The sequence below is a fragment of the Arachis hypogaea genome, chromosome 12, assembly GCF_003086295.3.
Source record: "Arachis hypogaea cultivar Tifrunner chromosome 12, arahy.Tifrunner.gnm2.J5K5, whole genome shotgun sequence".
Taxonomy (NCBI): Eukaryota; Viridiplantae; Streptophyta; class Magnoliopsida; order Fabales; family Fabaceae; genus Arachis; species Arachis hypogaea.
This window is the reverse complement of record NC_092047.1, coordinates 84,018,649-84,024,951: the sequence shown is the minus strand read 5'-3', so window position 1 is coordinate 84,024,951 and position 6,303 is coordinate 84,018,649. Positions and strand designations below refer to the sequence as shown.

The 6,303-nt window shown below is 36.8% G+C and overlaps 1 pseudogene; it reads left to right on the top strand.

Moving 5' to 3' along the window:
* The first annotated feature begins 2,808 nt into the window (after positions 1-2,808).
* Positions 2,809-3,917, top strand: LOC114924912 (receptor-like serine/threonine-protein kinase At4g25390; annotated as a pseudogene).
* The last annotated feature ends 2,386 nt before the right edge of the window (positions 3,918-6,303 follow it).

Genomic DNA, 6,303 nt, shown 5'->3' with positions numbered 1-6,303 from the left:
TACTAAAGATTTTAGACCTATCTCTTTATGTAATGTAATTTTTAAACTTGTTACCAAAACAATTGCGAATAGACTCAAACAAATTCTCCCGGATATTGTTGGAGAAGTTCAAAGTACTTTCGTGAAGGATAGGCTAATCACAGATAATGGATTGATAGCATTTGAGATTTTTCACTACATGAAGAAGAAAATAACAGGTCAAAAAGGATATATTGGGCTGAAATTAGACATGGCAAAGGCTTACGACAGGATTGAATGGCCGTTCTTAAAGGAAGTTATGGTTTCTATAGGTTTCTCATCAAGATGGGTTAATCTCATATGGAACTGTATCTCATCAGTGTCATTCTCAATCCTAATCAATGGTATACCAAGCAAGAACTTCAAACCTTCTAGAGGACTAAGACAAGGAGACCCACTCTCCCCATACTTATTTGTTTTATGTGCTGAAGTTCTCTCAGGACTACTAATCAAGGCTCAAAACAGCAAGATAATACGAGGGATCAAAGTAACAAGAAAGGCACCACAAATAAACCACTTTTTCTTTGCAGATGATAGCATCCTATTTTCAAGAGCTTTGGACCAAGATATTCAAGGAATAAAGTTCTTATCCAGTACCAGACAGCTTCAGGCCAAAGAATCAACCTTGATAAATCAGAAATCTCCTTCAGCCGAAACGTACCAACTACCAGACAAAATCTCATTCAAGAGTGGCTAGGGATAAAGGCGGTAGAACAACACTCTAAATATTTAGGCCTTCCTACATTTGTAGGAAGATCCAAAAAGAAGGTTTTCGATTTTATTCAAGAGGTGATTTGGAAGAAACTTAAGGGCTGGAAAGAAAGATACCTTTCAAGAGTCGGAAAAGAAACTCTTATTAAAGCGGGGGAACAATCCATTCCAACATATATAATGGGTTGTTTTCAATTACCCAAGAGCTTATGTCAACACATAGATAGTATGATCAGAAAATTCTATTGGGGAAGCAAAGAAGGAGAGAGAAAAATTTATTGGATCAAATGGGACAAACTGTGCACCAGTAAATTGGAGGGAGGCTTAGGATTCAGAAATTTTGAAGCATTCAATTCAGCTCTTCTAGCCAAACAAGGGTGAAGGCTCATGAGAAAACTAAACTCCCTGGCAGCAAGACTAATCAAAGCTAGATATTACCCAAGAACCAACTTTCTGGAGTCATCAACAGGATACACACCAAGCTATACTTGTAGAAGTATTTAGAATGCAAAGGAAGTGCTACAGATGGGAGGAATATGAAAAATTGGAGATGGCCGATCTATTAAAATTTGGGAATCACCATGGTTACCGAATCAGCACAGATTCAAAATTTGGAGTCCAGTAAATTTTTTAGGCAAAGAGGCTACAGTGAGAGAACTGATGAATGATGAAGGAACAGGTGGGATGCAAGAAAGATTAAAGACACATTCATGGAATTTGAAGCTCAACAAATTCTATAAATTCCTCTACCAATCACAACACAATCAGATGAATTTTATTGGAGATTTACAAGAAATGGGGAGTTCAAGGTTAGGGATGCATACCATAGAATTATGAAAGAACAGAGCACTCGATACAGGAGCAAAATCTCATCAGACCCGAAAGAACCCAAATGGAAAAAGCTTTGGAAATCTAAGGCACACCCCAGAGCAATCAACTGCGTATGGAGGCTGATGAACAATTCACTGCCAACTCGATTGAACCTGCGAAAAAGGGGAGTCAATTGCACAACCCTGTGTCCAAGATGTTGGAAGAAAGAAGAAACCGAGACTCACCTCATCAAGGATTGTGAGTTTGCTCGAATTTTTTGGTACCATAGCTCCCTAGCCATACGATCATCAGAGCCACCTGGAGCCCAAGCTTGTGAGTAGAGTGAAGAATTGATGGAAAATTTAGATTCAGTCTCACAAGGTCTTCTTTGCACAAGCATCCTTACTCTTTGGCAAGCTCGAAACAAGCACATGTTTAATGAGGAGAATCAATCCCCAATTGAAGCAGCGGAATTAACAAGAAAAAATCATGAAAATTACATCAAAGCTCATACGTTCAATTTGAATGGAACCGTAGAATCACCTCCTGGAGCTACAAGCACTAAAAATTGGAAGAGACCACCCATCACAAAGGTTAAAATTAATGTTGATGCCGCTAGTATTGATGATGGAGTAGTGGGTATTGGTGTGGTAGTTAGAGACACTAATGGAGACATTTTTATGGAATTCACATGCAAAGATTTCTTATCCTTTCAATCTCATGAATCTAAAGCACTTGCATGTCTTATGGGCTTAGAAAATGCTTGTGAATGTTGCTTTTTTGATGTAATAGTTGAGAGTGACAATATTGAAGTCATTCAAAGTCTTAAAGAAAAAAAAGCCGATAAAAATTATTTTGGTTCATTTATTAGTGATTGTTTAAGTTTAGCTAATAGCCTTAGATCAATAAAGTACTCTCATGTAAAAAGGAATGGTAATAGGGTAGCTCATGAATTGGCTCAAATGGCTCTTACTAATCCAAATACAGTGTAGATAGAAGATGCACTTTCCTTTATATGTAATTTGGCCTATTTAGATATTATGGGTCCTATTCATGAATGAAATATACCTATTTACTTTGTCAAAAAAAAGTTATGTGCATGGATGACTTTTTAACCTCATAAAGATGGTTTCGATCTTATATAAAAGAGAAAAGGACAAATAGGCCCTTGACCTTTTTCCCCACAGACATTTTTGTCTCTGACCATTAGAAAATACTTTTAAGTCCCTCACCTCCTTAAAAGTTAGACGGATTAGTCCCTCCGTGCAAATGTCTCCGTCAGATCCAACGGAAAAATCTAACGTGGCTCCGTTCTGCTTACCTGGCATTACATTGCGGCTGCCCACGTGGCACATTAGTGGAAGGTCAGTTTTGGAAAATGGACAAAAAAGTCCCTCTGTCTCAACTCCTTCTTCTGACTCCGACTCCAACCCTCCTCACCGTTTCTCCTACTCCCTCCTCTACCGCGCCACCAACTCTTTCTCCACCATCCTCGGCCATGGAGGCTTTGGCCCTGTCTTCTTCGCCTCCCTCGCTGGAAAACCCGTCGCCGTTAAGCTCATGGACTTCTCTGCATCTCTCCAAGGGGAGCCCGAGTTCCACAACGAGCTCCTCTTCGCTTCCAGGCTCCTCCGTTCGTCCTCCTCCTCCACGTGCCGTCACGTGGTCCCTGCTATAGGGTTCACCTCCGACCCCAAATGGCGCCGTTTCCTCATCGTGTATGACCTCATGCACAACAGCAACCTCCATGACACACTCTTCCGCCGAAAATCCCCTGAGCTCATGTGATGGCAGACGAGATTCTCTGTCACACTGGACGTCGTGAGAGGGTTACAGTTTCTTACTCCTGCGACCCTCTGGTGATTCATGGCGATATCAAGCCCAGTAATGTTCTCTTGGACCGGTCCTTTGCGGCTAAGATAGGAGACTTTGGACTTACAAGGTTCAAGACAGAGAATAGGTTGGAAGCTGAGGCTTTGGGATACGAGAGTGACGGTGCCTCTGTTTTTGAGGAGCAATATCCAGAAAGACCAATTCCATCTTTTGATGCAGTTGTGAAGAAAAATGGGAAGGGTGTGGGGGGAAATTTGGTAAATAAAGAGAACGGAGGTTCATCGGGTGCTGTGTTGAAGGATTATATGATGGATTGGATTGGAAATGACATTGGATTGCAGAGACCCAAAGCTGAGTTGACTGCTTCTACCAGTGCAAAGGATGAGAACAACAACAAGAAGAAGAACAAGAGTAATAGCAGTAGTAGTAGGAGGAAACTGGAATGGTGGAAATCTATGGATGAGGACGGTGATGTTTTGAAGAAGCAGAAAAGAAGGCTTGTGAGGGAATGGTGGAAGGAACAGTATTCTCAAGAGCTTGCTTAATTAATATATGCTATTTTGAGACAGATGGACTTTTTTGTCCATTTTCCAAAACCGACCTTTCACTAATGTGCCACGTGGACAGCCGTAATGTAATGCCAGGTAAGCAGAATGGAGCCACGTCAGATTTTTTCATTGGGTCTGATGGAGGCATTTGCACAGAGGGACTAATCCGTCCAACTTTTAAGAAGGTGGAGGACTTAAAAGTATTTTTCAATGGTTAGAGACGAAAATGTCTCCGGGGTAAAAGGTTAAGAACCTATTTATCCTTTTCTCTATATAAAAATTGTTAATAGTTAATTCTCATCCGATGGTTAATTCTCGTCCGACATGTGGTCTAATGCGTGAATATTAAATATTGAGATGCCAAATTTGGAATATCTATATATATTTTTGCACTTTATGGACCCAACTTTTTATTGGTTTATTTTTTTTCTTTTTTAATGTAGGCCTTTTAATGCAAATTTTTAGTTTTTATGAGGTGCATTTGCATTTGGTAATATTTAAATAAGGGTTAAAATAAAAATTAGAACAAGGTAGATAGTATATACGAACAGCAGAATCATAAAGGAGTGGCAACATGAATAGTGACGGATCCAAAAAATTTATATTAAGGGACAAAAATAATACACATTTCTATTAAAAAATATATTAATTTAAATTTAAAAAATAAAATGCACATTAATTATTCAAATACAAAAAAAAATAAAAATTACATTAGTCGCTAACTTTTTTCTCTTCAAATCTTGAAAGTACTTCTCTTCTTGTTTTCATATTTTAAAAATGTTGAATAATTGTTTCATTATCAACTTGATTGAATGTCTCTCTCTATATATGTAACCAAACAATCATTACTATTTCTAAAAATAAAAAATATATATTTTAAATTAATAAATTGATCAATTGACTTTAAAAATTTATATGCAATATAATTACATATAATAAAATAGAACAAAAAATAAACAAATAAATAATAAGGATCACTAAATTGAGAATAAAATAAAATATATAAATTCATGAAGAGAATAAAAAATTAGATTAATACCTAGACTATAATTGCTTGAATTAAAATTTGCAATTGAAAATATCAAAAAGAGAAACAATGAAATTGAAAGATACATAGAGTCATAGAGAGGTATATATATAAGATAATTTAAAATTTACTTTTTGATGAAGAGAAGATAACCACTAGACAATGAATAGAAAAAGAAGGTTAAAAATATGAAACTGAAAAGAAGATCTAAGAAAATAGAGAAATGGTGACGGTTGGAATTTAAAAATAGGAGAAGACTAAATTTAATTAGGTTAACTAATCCTCAAAATGATAGAAAAATAAAGTAGATTTGAAACTTTAAATAATTGGGCTTAGTTTATTTGTAGTAGGGTCATTAAAATTTAAATGAAAGCATATTATATATGTATATTTAAAAAAAAATTGAAATGAGAGTGGGGGCAAGTGTCCCCCATTGTCCTATATAAGTCCATCCCTGAACATGAAGACCGTGAAAAGATAGTAATAGGGAAACGCTCATTTGACAGGAGATTTGGTGGAAAAAGAAGCTTGACTTTTGAGAGAACTGTGCAGTCATGGGAATTTTGCTGGGGAGCGGCACTCATGGCAGAGAATAGCATCCAAGCGATGGCTTATGGCAGATTCAAGATGAGCTTTCATGGAGTGGTGAAGAGTTAGAACGTAGCAGTGTTCAGCGTTGAAGATCTACGGTCAAAGATCAGCGACAGTGTCTCGGGAGGCGCAACATCTTGCTGTGGTATTCAATTTTTCTTTGCGGCGGTTGAAGAACGAAACTCTCGCGTGATCTAGAATTTTCACAATTAAATTCGCGTTGTAAGTATAGCTTCTAGACCGACAAGAATTCCTTTCTTACAAAAGTTTGGTTGTCACAAGTTACAAAATCCAATAAAATTTATAACCGAAGTATTTATGTAACACCCTAACTACCAAAGCTCGCACTTCCGGCTGCGCGACTCTGATAGTTCGGACATTACGACAACACTTATATTATTTAATACTAAAATATGAGCCTGTTTAAAACTTTAAATCGCAATACCGATCCAAAAATACTTTCGTACGATAATGTACATCCATAAATACCATACAACTTACAACAATTCATAAAGAGTACATCCATATATATATATATATATATATATATATATATATATATATATATATATATATATATATAAATAACTTTACAAGCATTAACCAATACAATTCCTATCCCTCTTACAGATTATATCAAGATAAAGGCGAGGGTACAATAAACCATAACTAAAACAATACAGAGCATCACAACAACAATTAGATAAGCTCTTCGTAGCTTCTGCGCCCATATCCTGAAAGGGGAAAAATGTAGGGGGAGTGAGA